Raw genomic sequence first — 17,500 nt, 5'->3', positions numbered from 1 at the left:
TATTGCTTGCAAAAATTAATTTAGAGCTCTGTATGAATGACTTGATTATCTCTTTTAATTCAATAGATCTTTTTAATTATATATACAGGGCTATTTCATAAGTAATTAATGCGCACATCGTTGTTTTGTTTTTAAAAAGAGAGCAACAATTCAATTAAAGAAAGAATTCATTCAGTTGTGGTTATGTCGAATTAATTAAGGATTATATCTCAATTAGATAATTACTCTCACTAACATAATTATTGCACGCATCAATTTAATTAATGATATCATTAATTCAATAGAAGAGAGCAATAATCCATTTATTGCGCACATTAAGTGATGTTAGCATTAATGAATTATTGCTCTCTTCAATTGAATTGTAGCATGCATTAATTCTATTGTTGGTATCATTAAATTATAATTCATTTGAGGAGAGCAACAATTAAATTATTGTGTGCATCAATTCAGCGGAATAAATAATGATATCAATTCAAATGAAGATATCATTAATTATTTGAAGAGATCTTTGATTGCAATGTTGCGTGCATGAAATGAATTAATAATATCTTCAAATAATTAAAGATATCTTCAAATATCTGAGTTTGTTATTTTGGCGCTCCATAGATCTAAAACTATTCCTAGTGGATTCCAGTGCTTTCTGACTCAAGACATCATACCAGTTCTTGCCACAAATGAATCTCACCATACAAGTGATCTAGCCACCTCTCTTTTAATCTCTTCATAGTATTCATATACGCAAGAGGATTTTTCTCCTTGAAAAGGTGATATTTAAAAATTTGTCACTCTTTAAGGAATTTTATGATCCCCTAATAGTATGTACATGTACCATGGTAATTTCTGAACTGTTCGGTGAAAATGTTGACAATCAAGAATCAGTCACTGGTTATTCATGTGAAATTTAGCTATCTCATATGAATAAACTCTTGATTATTTTACTACAATGTACCACATTAACCAATTTCGGAAATAATTCCTTATTTGTCTTAAATTTTAATTTGATATAAAGATCGAGCAAACTGAAACAATAAACCAAAGTTCACATTGAACACCACCAGTGAGGCAATCATATACAAATATCAAATTCATATATTACAGAATTCATTAAGATATTTGAATTATTCTAATCTTTTAATGTTTCATGGTAGCAATGAAAACAGCAGGTCTTTTATTCTCAGTCATATATTTTATTATATAACAGGGGATATTACATGTACAATTAGTAAATATATATACATCATATATGTAATTGCATGTACGAGAAAAATGTATACATACATACATAAGTAATTCAACCACAGACATATCCATAAATTTACATTTAATACATTGAATATGTCCTTTGATTAAATAATCAACAAAGATGGATCCATATGATAATACATGTATTTGTAAAAGAAAAAAGGAGTTCCATTTCTCATACAAATGATATAGGTAGAAATATCAAAATCAACAAGAGGCCCATGGGCCACATCGCTCACCTGAGTCATCTTGGCCCTGCTGTTTTGATTTTTAAATGCTATTTTATCAATCTTTATTCTCATGAATAATGTGACCCAAACCTAGCACTAAAGAACACAACATTACTAAAATGAAATCATATAAGACAAAGATATGACTAGCATGATATTGCTGTTCTGGATAAGACCAAGGTAAAAAGTCGTAGGTCTTGGTATGATATGAAAGACCTTACCATAAGTAATCAATATACAAAACATAAAAGCCCTATCTAAAATAGTCCTGGATATACTTAATACGTTATACTTTCTTAAAAGTATGTCAAACTCAGAGTTCAGGGTCACAAGGTCAAATAACATAATATGATTGATTGTTTTAACTGTTTTCCGCCACACTCAACAATTTTTCAGTTATCTGGTGGTGCCCAGTTTTTATTGGTGGAAGAGAGAACCCAGATACAATGTACCTGGGAAGAGACCACCGACCTTCCGAGAGTAAACTGGGAAACTTTCTCAATTACCGGTGCGAGCAGGATTCAAACCCGCGCCAACCAGAGGTGAGAGGCTCCTCAACAAGATGAAAGGTTTTATCATAAGAAATTCATAATATATAATATATATGAAAGATCTACCTTAAACACAATGTAGTTCAGGACATACTGAATAGGTCAGATTTGTTTTGCCATAAAAATTGTATATACAAGATATGAAAGCCCTAGCTTAAATAGTTCAAGAGATATCTTTAAAGAATTTTCCTTTATATCAGCTAGCATATAAAACTTTGACCCCCTATTGTTACCACACCATAGCTCCCGGGGAAATGATTTTAACAAACTTGAATATGCACTATGTCAAGAAGGTTTAATGTAAATTTGTGTGCTTCATACTAAATTTGAAAAGAATTCCGTTATTTGAATCGTAGATTGATCGCTGTGCGGTATCTTCATCTTTCAGTTATAGAATTTAGTTAAAAATGTTCAATTGTTAATGTCGACGGACTACAACAGATGCAGATAAATAGCAATATGTCATCTGAGTTTACTCAAGTGACCTAAAATTGTATAATTTTTCTAAAGCTTTTGAAAATTGATAATGCTATAAAAGCCTAGTCTGATCCCTTACACGCCATTTCAATAGTTAAGCGTAAAAACAGACTGGTGGGGATGGGGACCAAACTTAAGAAAGCTGTGAGATTAGTTCAATATTCAAACCTACAGTATTTGAATAATAAGTATTTAACCCAACTGGGATGATTTCATCCAAAATATTTCACTAAAAATATTTGTGAGGATATTAGTTCACACAGACATTATGTTTCAAAATGAGTATGAGTATGGAAATGAACTGGGGTTCAAATTGACTGGCTACTTAACATGGCTACATCAACAAAGAAATTGAAATCACTTGAAGCTGTTTTGGGGTTATATGTGGGTTTAGAAAATATTTGAAAGTATGTTTGGAAACAAGTATAGTGGGAAAATATGTTGGGAATTATTTAATATTAAATTCATGAGACAGCGATGCAGGAATGCAGTGATAGAGGGACTTAAACATGCACTTTTTTTCTCTGCCATAAATTGAAGTTTTTTTTATAAGGGGTTCATCTGAAGCTCTCTTTTCAAAGAGCTACGGTTCTGCATCTAGTTTTTGAGGAGAAGATTTTAAAAGATTTTCCTTGTATATATTTCACATGTAAAACTTAAATCCCCTATTGTGACCCCCACCCTACCCCTGTGAGCTTTTTACAAACTTGAATATGCACTATATATGAATGTAAAACTTTGATTCTCTATTGTGACCCCACCCTACCCCCAGAGACCATGATTTGCACAAAACAGGAACCTTTCGTGTGAATTCAACTTTCCTGGTCCAGTGGTTCTTGAAAAGGTTTTTTAAATGACCCCACCCTATTTTTGCATTTCCATGATTATTTCCTTTTTGAAGGGTGCATGACCCTTTATATGAACAAACTTGAATACCCTTTATCTATTGATGATGCATACCAAGTTTGATTGAAACTGGCCCAGTGGTTCACTCTGGAGAAGAAAATGAAAATGTGAAAAGTTTATAAACAGACAGACGACAGGCAAAGGTGATCAGAAAAGCTCACTTGAGCCTTTGGCTCAGGTGAGCCAAAAAAGTATACAAACATGTTAAATGTTAAACTTGTTTGTTTTATTGCTAAACAGCTCCATTGCCAGCATCTACCCTTACTGAGCTTCCAGTGTCAGACCTTGATATCAATCATCATCACTCATTTTGACTATCCAGGCCAAATTAATCTTTTTGCAAGGGTGAGGCCTGGCTGTCCTGTCGAGGTTGAAGTTTGTACTTCCACACTTGGCGACCCAGTGGATTGATCCTATCCAATCCTGTAAACTCTAGGTCTTGTTCTAGGATCTCATCCCATGTCAGCTTTGGTCTACCTATGAAGTTCTTTTCTGTTGATATCGATGCATAACATTCTGACAAATCTGCAAAAATATTTAGAGAAGTGATTAGTAAAAGGTCTTCATAGAAATAGCAATAAATGTATAAATAGATAAAAAATCATAATTTCTATTTCTACAAAGTAAGTGTTTATCAAATGATCAGCTGTAAATTACCTAGGCTGTGTCAAGCTGAATGAGCTAGTTTGTGCAGAACGAACAAAAATTACACCAAACACAGCAACACCTTTTGGAAATTTTATTTTTACAAACTTGAATCTGCACTACAGAGCTGTATGTCAGGAAGCTTTCATGTAAATGTAAACTGCTCTGGCCTAATGGTTCTTGAAAATTCTCTATACTTATTTGAATGTAAAACTTTGATCTCCTATTGTGACCTCGGCCAACCTTCCCTGGGAGGCATGATTATGACAAACTTGAATCTGCACTATTTCAGGAACCCTTTACATAAATTTGTATTTTACTGGCCTTGTTATTTTCCTACTTCTTGTGAAGATTTTCCCTATATATTTGTACATGTAAAACTTTGATCACCTAGTGTGGCCCTATTCTACCCCAGGGGGTCATGATTTGAACAAACTTCAATCTACACTTGTTCGGAAGCTTTCATGTAACTTTCACATCATCTGGCCCAGTGGTTCTTTAGAAGAAGATTTTTAAATGACCCCACCCTATTTTTGCAATTTTGTAATTAGATCTTCCCTTTGAAAGGGGGCGTGGCCCTTTATTTGAACAAACTTGAAAGCCCTTCACCAAGGATGATTTTTGTCAAGTTAGGTTGAAATTGGCCCAGTGGTTCTTGAGAAGAAGTCAGAAATGTGAAAGTTTACAGACAGACGGACAACAGGGAAAAAGAATGTTCAACTTCAGTGTTACATGAAAATGTACTTCAAAATCACTCAACAACAATTATAATATTGCTGTATGGAAATTTTCTGTCCAAAGAAAACAATGTAAAAAAAATGATGTAATCTACACTCTACAGCAACATGTGAGAATAATGAACGTGAAATATATATTCTGAAATAAAAAACAAGAGATGTTTGTAAAACACATATGCCCCCCATGGTGCAAAATTGAAAAGGGTTATACACACACCTCATTTAATTGATAGTATTATCATCAATTCAAAATATTGAGCAGACAATATCTTCCTATGTCAAGAGTGAATTGACCATGTGACCTAAAATTCAATAGGGGTCATCTACTCCTTATGCTGTACCAGTGTACCAAGTTTGGTACGTGTCAATCAAACAAATAATTCTTAAAATATAGGAGACAATATATTACTATGTCCAGTTCAACTTTTGACTTTTGACCTCAAAATCAATATGGGTCATCCTCTCCTGAAGATGTACCAGTGTACTAAGTTTGATGTCTGTCAAGTAAAAGGGTTATCAAGATATTGAGTGGACAGTATATTACTATGTCCAGTTTGACCCTTGACCTTTGACCATGTGACCTCAAAATCAATAGGAGTCATCTTCTCCTGAATATACACCAGCGTACTATTTAAAGTTTGATGTCTGTCAAGCAAAGGGTTCTGAAGATATTGAGCAGACAGTATATTCCAATGTCCAGGTTGACCCTTGATCTTTAAACATGTGACCTCAAAATCAATAGGGATCATCTTCTCCTGAAGATGTACCAGTGTACCAAGTTTGATGTCTGTCAAGCAAAGGGTTCTCAAGATATTGAGCGGACATTATATTCCTATGTCCAGAGTAGATTGACCCTTAACCTTTGGACCTGAAAAACAATAAGGATCCTCTTCTACTCATAACTAACCAGGGTTTGACACTAAGGCACGTCCGACCGACCGAGTCTACTAAATGATAGGTCCGGTCGGGTAAAATGTCGATTTACTAGTCCGACTGGTCATGTTGAAAAAATAAACAAGAAACTTTATTTTAAACCATAAGATATCTTATATTTAACTTTAAAAAATAACTGTAAAGAGTTTGCGAGCAATTTTGAACCGCATGATGACAAAATCTCTATTTTTAGTTCGAATACATAGTCGCTGTCGGAAGTGATGTTTTACGACATTTACTCTTTGTTAATGGGTGTAAAGTTATATTTCGGATAAATGTATATAAACTGAATTTATTTTCATTTGAAAAAAAACCCAGTTTATTTTAATTGAATATAAGAAAGTGTCTATCACAGGGATCGAAATTAACTTTTTTCACCACTAGCAAATTTTAGCTAGTGGATTATTTTCCAACTAGCAAAATTGAGCTTTTACTAGCATTTTTCAATCGATTACTGTTTTACATGAATTCAAGAAAACAAGCATGTCTCTTTATCAAAATTTTGGGAAAATCTTTTAAAATCTCCTTTAAAGTGCAATAATAAAAATAAGATTGCGAATTCTTTCATTTAAAATTCAATGAATTATCAGACAACATACATGGTGTGGGTCATATGGTACACTTGTGCGGCGTACTCGCTGTCCAGAGATCTACCACCTATTAACAGCATCATGTGGATTGAAATCTTGAAGACTGTTTGCGCCAATTTAAACTATATGTTCAAAACTTTTGGAAATTTCATCTAAAAAAATTCTAGTTGAAAAGAAAACCCCGCGAACTCGAAGTGTTTGACTATAGAGTACAGAAGGACACCGCGTGAAATGGTGACACACTGTCATGTGTTGTTTTATATAGACACGGACGAGATCAATATGCTTGCTATTTAAATCAGACGTCTCTGAGACATCCGAAGTGTGTATGAAGTAGGCCATCGACTGAGATGACCTTGGCCTTAGTTATTTATTCGATCCACGTTTACTTTTTCAATACTTGTATATTCATTCTGTAAAGAGTTTCTATGCACAAGACAAGATTATTGTTAACTTCAAAGTACAGCCAATAAACCGAGGAAATCCGGGAAAAAGATTGGGGTTTTTTCACTCGCAAAAAGTTGCGATCACTTGTGATTTTTTACTTGCAAATTCAATTTTTAACTCGCATTTAGCGAGTATTTCCCCTTAATTTCGTTGCCTGTATCAAATGAATAAATTAAATCGTAAATAGCCATTTTTCGTTGTTGACACATGTGCGGGAATGTCTCGACTTCTCGTCCTCAAGGAAGGATGTTCCGAGAAAAAAAAAGGAGTAGATTGGGAAGTTTGAAAATAAAAGCACCAAATTGAATGACGAGACTAAAGATGTTTTTGAGACAATTAAGTACGTTTTAGTTTAAACTTAACGTTTGTCATTTGAATTAAGTACTTAAATATGGAGAAACCATCAGGGTTTCTTTTCTCTGGAAAGTTGGTCAGGGCTAGTGGATGTAAGGTCAGGTCTAGTAAATATTATTTGAAGTAGCCCGACTGGTCTAATGCTCAAGAAAGTAAATGTCAAATCCTGCTAACCCACATATGAAATATCATTATCATCAAGTGAATGGTTCTCAAGATATTGAGCGGACAACACATGGTCTACAGACCGACCGACCGACCAACAGGTGCAAAACAATATGCCCCCTCTTTTTCAAAGGGGGGCATAAAAATAAACTCCAACCACCTGCCCATTTTTATTTCCAAACAAAGATGAAAATCTAAAAAATAATTTTATGACTAGGCCAAAATAAAAAATGTGTTTGTTTCAGGTCGCCTGCCCGATCCTAAATATATCCACCGACCCTATTAATTTTTTTCAATTTTCCGATTTCAATTCATCGATATACGAACTATTACCCGAAATGCCAAGACATCTATAATTGTAATATTAAAACTCCATCACATACTGTGTATTTTGTCAATTAAACATTGTGCTCTGAACCCATTTTTTATCTGTTAAACACATTATATTACAACTTTAACTATAAAATTTTCATTGATTCAAAGGCACTTATTTATTTTTATAAAAAAAAATATTTTAAAAAAAATAAAATAAACCTACCTACCAACCCTTTTTTTAAAAATGAGAGGCGACCTAAAACAAACATTTTTTTTTTTGGCCCTATGTGGCCTAAAATATTTTGTATACTTACTAATTTCAAAACTCGAAAGGAAATGTTATCCATGTGAAGCCATCGTGCTCTGTTCATCCTCTGGGGAAGACAATTAATTCTTTGATTTGCAGTTTGTGTCATGACTACACCATGATATCTTCTAATCTCGTCATACTATCAGAAAGTAATTTTGGCAGTTGGCAAGTGTATCAATGGTGTTACTTCTTCATGATCAGATCTTCTATACTGTGTCATATTCAGCATAAAGTAACAATTAAGGGCTATCATCTAGTTCTGAGGTACTGAGGAAGGGCTGTTTTTCTCAACACATAGCCTTTCTTCTGGTATTCTTAGGGATACTTTATTCATCTTTTAATTACATTTCCTTCTTGGAGATTAAAAGTTGAAGACCACTGAAAGAAAAAGAAGTGATTTAATGAATTCCATGTAGTTTATCGAATGTGCTGACTAGAATATTATCTAACTGTAGCCCCCCCCCCACCCCACCAAGCATGCAATGTCATACATGTATCTGAAATCAATACTTATAAAAATTAATTAAAATTAAAATCTTCAAATATACAATCTTGTTACACATCTCCTATATTTTTCACTTACGATAACTCTGAATTTTTAATAAGTGCGTCCTTTTGTCCACAAACTTTTAACAACCCCTCATAAACAATTTACAAATATGATATCTGAAATAATAATCTAAAAAATTATCCTGTTGTTCATAGATGCATGCCATCAACATTAAGAGTATAACAAATAACAAAAGCTCTCCTGACATTGTGCCATTCTGAAAGAAATGAGGTGCTTATACCCCCAAAGGCAGGGGGGTAACCCAGAATTGTGTCTAGAGAGCGGAATAATATATTTATGGAATTAACCAAAAAATTAGTAATAATTTTTTTTTAGCTATGAATTCATGTTAAATAAAGTGCACCGCCATGGCACATGATACGCCCGTCACATATTGTTAACAGTATAGATAGTACCCATTAAAACATTTTTTTTTTATATCACCTTAATTAAATGTCACAGTGACCTTAAAGTAGCATGCGACACACCTTCTACCTAAGATGCATTAGTTGACCAATTTTGGTGATTCTAGGTCTAATAGTTTTCAAGTTATGAGCCGGACAAGTTTTTGCCATATATGGCCATATCTTCTTAATGAAAAGTCACAGTGACCTGGTTTTAATGTGCGACACACCTTCTACCCAAGATGTATCTACAGACAAAGTTTGATGATTCTAGGCCTTGTAGTATTTAAGTTACGAGTCGGACACGAAAAAGCTAACAGACGGACAAGTTTTTGCCATATATGGCCATATCTTCTTAATGAAAAGTCACAGTGACCTGGTTTTAATGTGCGACACACCTTCTACCCAAGATGTATCTACAGATAAAGTTTGATGATTCTAGGCCTTGTAGTATTTAAGTTACGGGTTGGACACGAAAAAGCTAACAGACGGACGGACAGACACGCCATACCATAATATGTCCCGTCTTAAGACGGGCGTATAAAAATTGGTCATGGTAGCTCAGTGGTAACACAGTCTTCGACATTAACCAGTGGCCTGATGCCCGAGGCCAGTAAAATCGGGATCGGGCTTCTTAAAATATTAAACCCTGGAGTCCGATGGGCCTGTAAATGTTTTCTTATATGTTCTGTATATATTACAAATAAAGCGTGAGATTGACTCAGACTAAATGTCATGACTTAGTAGTCAAATTTCGCATAGAAAAATTATCAACCATGCTGCCTTTTCTGAAGTATAGGGAGGGGGCTCGTCCGGGAAATTCAAAACCACCCAAGCGTATTTCACAATCACAACCATCCGATAAAAAACCCCCAAAAAAACTGTCGTACGAGGAGAAAAAAACGAAAATTCATGCCCCATTGGACCGAGGGCAGTGTTCAAAATTAACCATAGACCGAGTATATGTCAAATGGCACTGGTCTATGCCAACTGTAATTGAGATAGACCAAATTGTCTATGCCAATTTTCTAGATTTAAAGCAATAAAGTTATCCAAGAGGGCCTTGCATGGTCAGTCGACGTCTGATAAACATTATGAGGAAAGGATGATATTACAGAAATGGAAAGAAAATACACTTTCTAAGTATATTAGAAGTAAATGAAAATGTTTTAAATTTGTGTTATTATTTTTTCAATGTTGTGGTCTATGCCAATTCGATGAGGTCTAAGTCATCTTATTTTGGCATAGACCTGTGGTCTATACCAAGTTTTAAACCAATTTCGAACACTACGAGGGTAGGCCTTGGCTAACATTTAAAAAATGTTTTGTACGTGGTGTATACAAAACAGAGTTGAACATGAGCTGCTGATGTATCTGCGAGATTAATCAGTCTATGCGAAAGACATCGGACCGTCGGACCTGACCGATATGCAGTGCCTCAGGTCCGATGCATCATTTTTTACACCGGACCGGAATGTCAGATGTCTCAATGTCCGGTTTTGAGCTTTACTATCTTGATGCGGAGTTTGTTATAAGTAAAAAAAATAGCACACATCCAAATACGTAAATGAATTGATTAAAACCGCATGGACTGTCTAAAGTATTATACGGGAAGGATTCCTGGAATAGTATTACTAGTATAATAAATAAGATTCACTTGGTTTTGCATTTTCACGTCTTTCACTTTTTTACATTAGGTTTTTCGGTCTGACAAAATTTGGTTTGGTCCGGTGTGTTCATTGATTACACTGGACCGAATGTCCTGTGTGGTCCAAAAACTTTCGCATATACTGGATTAATATGTTGAAAAATAATATAATCCTTTTAATGTCAGTTGTTTTTTAACTATGATCATCTTGACCTGTATTTTCCTACAGTAAAAGAACTGTGCATGTGTCTATAGAGTAGAATCAGCAAATAACAAGAGATCAAATTAGAAAATAAACATTTTGGGCCTGCAAAATATTGTTCGGGCTTGCACAATTATTATACTGGGAGGCCCGAAGGGCCTGTGCTTTACAAAGTTTTTCGTGAAGACTGGTAACAGGATCAAGAAATCATGGTTTCGAGCCATGCTTGTACTTTATTTAGGGTGAAAATGTAGGTAGTGAGGTGAATGCTCCATCATCATATTTAGCATTCAAAAGAGAAAATTGCTGGTCTTTCAGATGAGACCTTTAAACACCACATGCATGCGTCTAAATGTGTGGCACTTCATACTACTGAAATATTCTCTACAGGTATTATACTAAAATCAAACATACACATACATGTATATTCATATACATGTTAAAAATCTTAATTATCATTTTAGAATTTTCTTCTTTTGACAAAATGATGCGCAAGTACATAAATGGAAGCTATGCCACTATATGTCATGACACTGTACAGCTTGATCAGTTGATACATCACATAAACAGTCACAGATGTAAACAATCAAGAAAAACTCAGTACACAACATCACCCCTTAATTTTGAATTGTAGCTGAAGATCATTCTGCCAAGATCGAAATGCAGGTTGGCAATGATTAGCGAGGGTTATATTATTCTTAAAAAGTAGATTGAAATCAAAAGTTAACTGCCAAAGTTATCAGGAGACAATAATCCATACATGGTTCGAATTTCCTCCACTGCCACCTAAAGTGCACGTGTAAACAACGCGTGTGACATGCACCACACCCCGACAGGCTACATTGTAAACAAGTAAAATGCATTCAGAGTAATAGTTTTACATATGATATTCTGTTTGGTTTATAGTCTTAGTAGCTACATACCTATGCGGTACACCTGTACCATGTACGTACTGCAAACAGTGCGGCGTAATGCGGTGCCTGGAATCTGTGCAATACCCCCAAAAAAGTGCTATACCCAGAAAAAAGTACACTATACCCAATACTGCGATAATATACACAGGATATCCTCTTAGATGGGTTGAGAAATGGTTATCTGGAAAAAATGGTACACTGAATTGGTACCGTTACCGTTATACAGCCAATTCATAGAAAAATCCAATACATCCGGCGCCATTTGCCGGCGCCATTGCTTGTGACGTATTATAAGGTATACCACGCCCGATCAAATTAAAGACGATGATGTAGTTTAAATGTTGGTGGGTTTTTCTAAGTTTATAAATTCAAATATATGTATAATTTTTTATTTTTTAATGTAAGATGATGCCCCATCACCTGTCATTTTGTCACCAAAATGAATTCAATGGATTTTTAATTTTTTTTTAATTAAATATCATGAATTTAACACCAGTATTTAATTATTTCAAACACTTAACACTTTTTAATCTCAAAAGCAGGCATGAGTATGTAATTTAAGTGATTAAATAATTTTTTTGCAAGACAAAATTTCTTCCTTACAAATTGTTTACACTATAAGCTATGTATATTGCTTATTTAGCGGGGGGGGGGGGGGGGGGGGGGGGGGGGGGGGGGGGGGGAATGCACCACAGGTTAAACAAGCAATTAATTATAACAATGAAAATAAATTTCAATCATTCGGAGGTACTGATACGAGCAAAGTTAACACTTCTGCACTGCACACATCTATAATTACATTTATACATGAAATACTAATTGTAGACAGGATTTAAATTAACAACCTGATATATTAGATAAGTTAACCCAACTGTTTCAAAGACAGCTGAAAATTATATTGTTGCTTGAATACATATAAAACTGCAATCAAATCAGTATAATTTTAGTTTAGTAAGTACAGTATGCAAGTATAAAAAAATATGCACATGCAGCTCCTTTAACGTAGTATTTGTTTTCTCTTTTTTAATTGTTTTATTAGTACATACCTATTCCATTTAGAAATTCAATGAGAATTTTTAAAAGAAATGGCAGGGCCGTAAATTAACCTTCAATTTGGAGGAGGCAGGAAATTAGGCCGCCCAGGCCCCCAGACGCTGAGCACATTTTGTGCACACTGAACACGTTTCGTGCAAAATCCTTGATTCTAGGGCCTTCTAAGATGTTACTTGACTAACTCATTCTAAAAGAAAGATTTGGAATGCTTTTTAAGGGAGGTATCATGTTCTTAGTTATTGGAAACAACATAAATTCTAATGAACTTTAAATTTAAATTTTTTTGGGCTCAAAAGTTGGAGGAGACAGCTGACTCCTCCGCCTCCATGTAATTTACGGCCCTGAATGGTTGCCATAACTGGAAATTAACATATATTTATCCGTTGATATGTAAACATAGTATACAGTACTAGGTCATAAGTAAGTTCCCAAAGAAAATGTTCACTATATATTTAATACAAAACCATATACTTTTAAACAATTTTTCTGACCGCATTTCTTCATCAATTTTGATGAAATAAAAAGCACTGATCTCAGAAGTATTCAAAGTAGCATATAATAATTTAAGAATAAGTATATGATAATATATTGTAAAGATATGACGATTTTAACACGAATCTTAATTTGAGAGTATATACTATTTATATAAGTATGTGTAATTTGGGGGGGGGGGGGGTGTAAGAGAAGATTTTGAAAAAAAGATAGATTTGCATTAAATATATAGAGAAAATTCTCTTTGTGAACTTACTTATGGCCAACTACTGTAGTAAGGAATACCGTTATGTACAGAAATGAAACGTACGTTACAAGCCAGAGCAGGTATTTTATATTTCATTATCAGTGGTATATAAAAGGTACGCATAACAACAGATTTTTTGATGAAGTTCGATAGCATGAATGAGTTAAAAAATGATAAGTTCTATTGTGTGTTTTTCAAATTGGTAAATCGCAGAGCTCAGATAAGGTGCGTATCAGCGTAAATACTCATTAAATTTTACCAAATACGCATTTAAGTTGAAAATCATGCGTATAATTACTCATTAGCGAATGTAAATACGCTTTACACTCCCAAAGTAATGCTTATTAGTCCGAGTATTAGTGATACATGTAGTATGATATAAATATGAAATATCAGTTGTAAATGATGGTTTTCCTATTAGATATGATGTTTCAATGTGGTCCTATCAAATCCTTTACAAATACGACATATAGCTTGAGAATTGTGAATAAAGACGATAGAGCATTTATATAAAAAATTATCCACCATTTTTTCTGCTTGTCAAGATGTTTTGAGAAGCCAATAAACTTTCAATTTGTGATTCCGACCTTCTTCCTTTGAAAAACGATGATACCCCCTGGTCAACGGATATTTATTGTTAAGGCAATACTAGTTATACTTGATGATTATGATAGCCCCATATAGACAATTTCATCTCTATTCATATTTGCAGAAAATGTCACTCAACAGAGCGGAAAGTCGACACATACACACACACACATATATACCAAAATTAAGTATGGAAAATGAGTTTTGCAAACGTGAAATGTACGTTATGTGTGCGTTATCCGTTTTGGAACCCCATGAGTGCAGAATGTGTATGATTTCCTTTATGTCTGAGTTTATAATGTTTGACAACAATATCTTAACACGGTTTCCATTGATGTTTTCAATATTCTGGCAGCATAATTTCGTATCAGACATTACACGTATTGATAGAGACACTAATGCAATATCACCTTTCAAAAATGAATACATGGTCTCAGCGAAGCGTACATTGTGTTAATTTACTTGGTATTGAGGGAGCTTATGTTTGACATTGTGTAAAAAATGAAACGCATTATAATTACATGCATATAATTATATTTGTCTTGTCTTTTCTGCAAACATTTAGCAATATGAATAAGTATAGAAGGACAGTTTTGGAATTCTTTAATTGTTTTTTCAGAATAAAGATTTGTGTACATTAACTGAGAATTTATCTATCTATCTATCTATCTATATAAATATATATATATATATATATATATATATATATATATATATATATATATATATATATATCCAAATTGTGTTTTTAAAAAAAATCACAGTGTCCGGTATAAAATATTAAAAGAAATAGAATAAACAGTACACAAAGTTAAAAATTTAATTTAAGTTAAGAATTTAATTTTAAAATGTAACGCCTGAGGATTATAAAATGAAAGCGCTTGCGTTAAATTTTTAACTTTGTGTACTGTTTATTCTATTTCTTTTAATATATATATATATATATATATATATATATATATATATATATATATATATATATATCAGCATAAAAAGAATTCTGAGTTTTAGGTAAACACTATATATATATATATATATATATATATAATTTTGCTTTATCCAACGATGAGAATTTCATGCCATTTCATGAAGGCCATCATGCTGATCCCTTTATTTGTGTATGGATCAGTCATTAAAACCTTTTTTTCTTTAAGCATGAGATGATTGAACTGTAAGATGCGAATTGTAAGTGACTGCTCAAAGAAAAAATATATGCATCAAAGTATAAAATTCCGCTAAAAATCTGTATAATGTTATTTAGATTACGGACAGAAAGTCACAAAATCCGTAGAACAAAAAGTCACAGGACAAAAAGTCACAATGATGACTTTTGATTAGATAGGACAGATAGGATAAAAAGTCACAATATATTGACAAAGTCACAATTGTGACAATGTAATCAAAGTCACAATTTATTGTGACTTACACTTACAGTTACTAAGTGTAACTCTAAGCTACTGTAATACTTACACTTACAGATTTATTGACAAAGTCACAATTGTGACAATGTAATCAAAGTCACAATTTATTGATTAGATAGGACAGATAGGATAAAAAGTCACAATGATGACTTTTGATTAGATGGGATAAAAAGTCACGGGACAAAACCTCACTGGACTAAAAGTCACAAAAATGCTCACTAAACCTGTTGTTCAGACACCAGACAACAAGAAACAAGCCAGCTTTGTGATATCACAGTTGTTTTCAATGAATTATATAGTTAAATTTAATGCTGAGAAGTGATTGATTTCATTTATCATATTTTTGATCCCAATAAAGGCCATTAATTATTGAAAGTAAATGATACAACTTGACTCTTTGAAGACACCCTATTGTGTATACACAGCTACCAACACATGACCCCCAGATCCTGTTACTGTAGCCTGTTTAACACCCCTTTGTGTATACACAACTACTGACAGAAGACCCTGTTTATTGAAACCCTATATAAACCTCCAATGACACCTCAGGCATTTGGTATTTTGCTATTTGTATACATGAAATATGTATGATTTGATGAGAAATATAAATTTCTTTGTGCTATATGGAATATAGTCAAATGTATATTAATGAGGGGGAAAAAAGAAATAATGATACATAAATAAGTCAGTGATTTCAATGCATTGCTCTATAATAAAATGGTTTTTTAATAAGCAAACAATTTACCACTTTGTAACCACCATCATATTTATACAAATCAGGACGTTAGCCATAAGAAAAATATGAATTTTTGAATCATTCATAGTTTCCATATGTTTCCAGCTCTAGCCACGTGAAGGCCTCCTTTCTGTAGAGACATAATTTCTGTTTTTGAAATGAAAAATTTATAGCCAAAGGACCAAAACCATGAAGAGTAGAACATACAAAAAAAATATATCAAAAATAAATAAATTTTGTGATACTAACATTAATCAATTTCAGTTGTTGATAATTTGTTTTTCTACTGTGTGAAATAAAATTAGTGAAGCGTAATAACCAAAACCATAAAGAATGTAGTGGACAACAATGTAAATTACACACAAAAAAAATCTATGGTATTTCATTAACATAATACAATTTTTCTGTTTGTAAAAAAGAAAGTATTAAAGTCAAAGGACCAAAGCCATAAAAATGCACTAGATAAAAAAATGTAAATACTATATTTGTACAATAACATTATTATAGAATTACAAACATTTAATGAAACAACTGAATTTCTTCCTAACCTACACAAGATCAAGCTGTATTCACTGGACACACCCGTCTGTCGGGGGAGGAATAAGCCTGAAAGTAACCCTACTCTAAGTTCTAACCTACACAAGATCAAGCTGTATTCACTGGACACACCCGTCTGTCGGGGGAGGAATAAGCCTGAAAGTAACCCTACTCTAAGTTCTAACCTACATATTCATTTTTTTTAATTATAATGTAGTAAATTTTGAGAACTTAGAGCAGGGTTACTTTCAGGCTTATTCCTACCCCGCCAGACGGGTGTGTCCAGTGAATACAGCTTGATCTTGTGTAGGTTAGAACTTTGAGTAGGGTTACTTTCAGGCTTATTACTCACCCATTCCATTTGCATTTTGTTAATTTTAATGTTCATATGTTCTGCCCTTTAGCTGCATAACTTTTTTTATGCTAATATAATGTTACAAATGTTGTTTTTTTTTCAATTATGAATCTCATATGGACATGGTCTTTTAAAATTCTCTAAATATTTATTTTTTTGTTTTGTTGTAATGGTTTTTGTTGGCATCCTCTTTTTCCCAAACAAGGATATCGTAATGAAATGTATAATCTTAATGATTTTTATATGAAACGGATTGTTTTATTTTGAAAAAAAATTATAATTATGTAATATTGAAATATTTTTATGGTATTAAGTGTTTATATTCCTATCTCTTTTCATCTATTGATCTGTTCTTTTTATGGTCAAGGTCCTAAAATATTTCATTGCTTCATTTAAAAAACAAACTAAAGATGTTTCGTGTATTTTTAATTTTTGTCTCTCGTATTTATAG

General features: G+C 33.2%; 1 protein-coding gene and 1 long non-coding RNA gene across 3 annotated transcripts in view; both read right to left on the bottom strand.

Moving 5' to 3' along the window:
* The window catches only part of LOC125676838 (uncharacterized), a 68,260-nt gene that overhangs the window by 12,582 nt on the left and 38,178 nt on the right, over positions 1–17,500 (bottom strand). The gene's annotated exons all lie outside the window — the stretch shown is intronic.
* On the bottom strand, positions 1,167–11,622 carry LOC130053387 (uncharacterized). The gene is made up of 2 exons (XR_008801961.1): positions 7,907–11,622; positions 1,167–3,931 (listed from the first exon to the last, which is right to left on the bottom strand). It is a non-coding gene; the product is annotated as an uncharacterized LOC130053387 (long non-coding RNA).

The sequence above is a fragment of the Ostrea edulis genome, chromosome 3 (genome assembly GCF_947568905.1).
Source record: "Ostrea edulis chromosome 3, xbOstEdul1.1, whole genome shotgun sequence".
Lineage (NCBI taxonomy): Eukaryota > Metazoa > Mollusca > Bivalvia > Ostreida > Ostreidae > Ostrea > Ostrea edulis.
The sequence above is the reverse complement of the archived record's forward strand: the minus strand, read 5'-3'. Positions and strand labels throughout refer to the sequence as shown.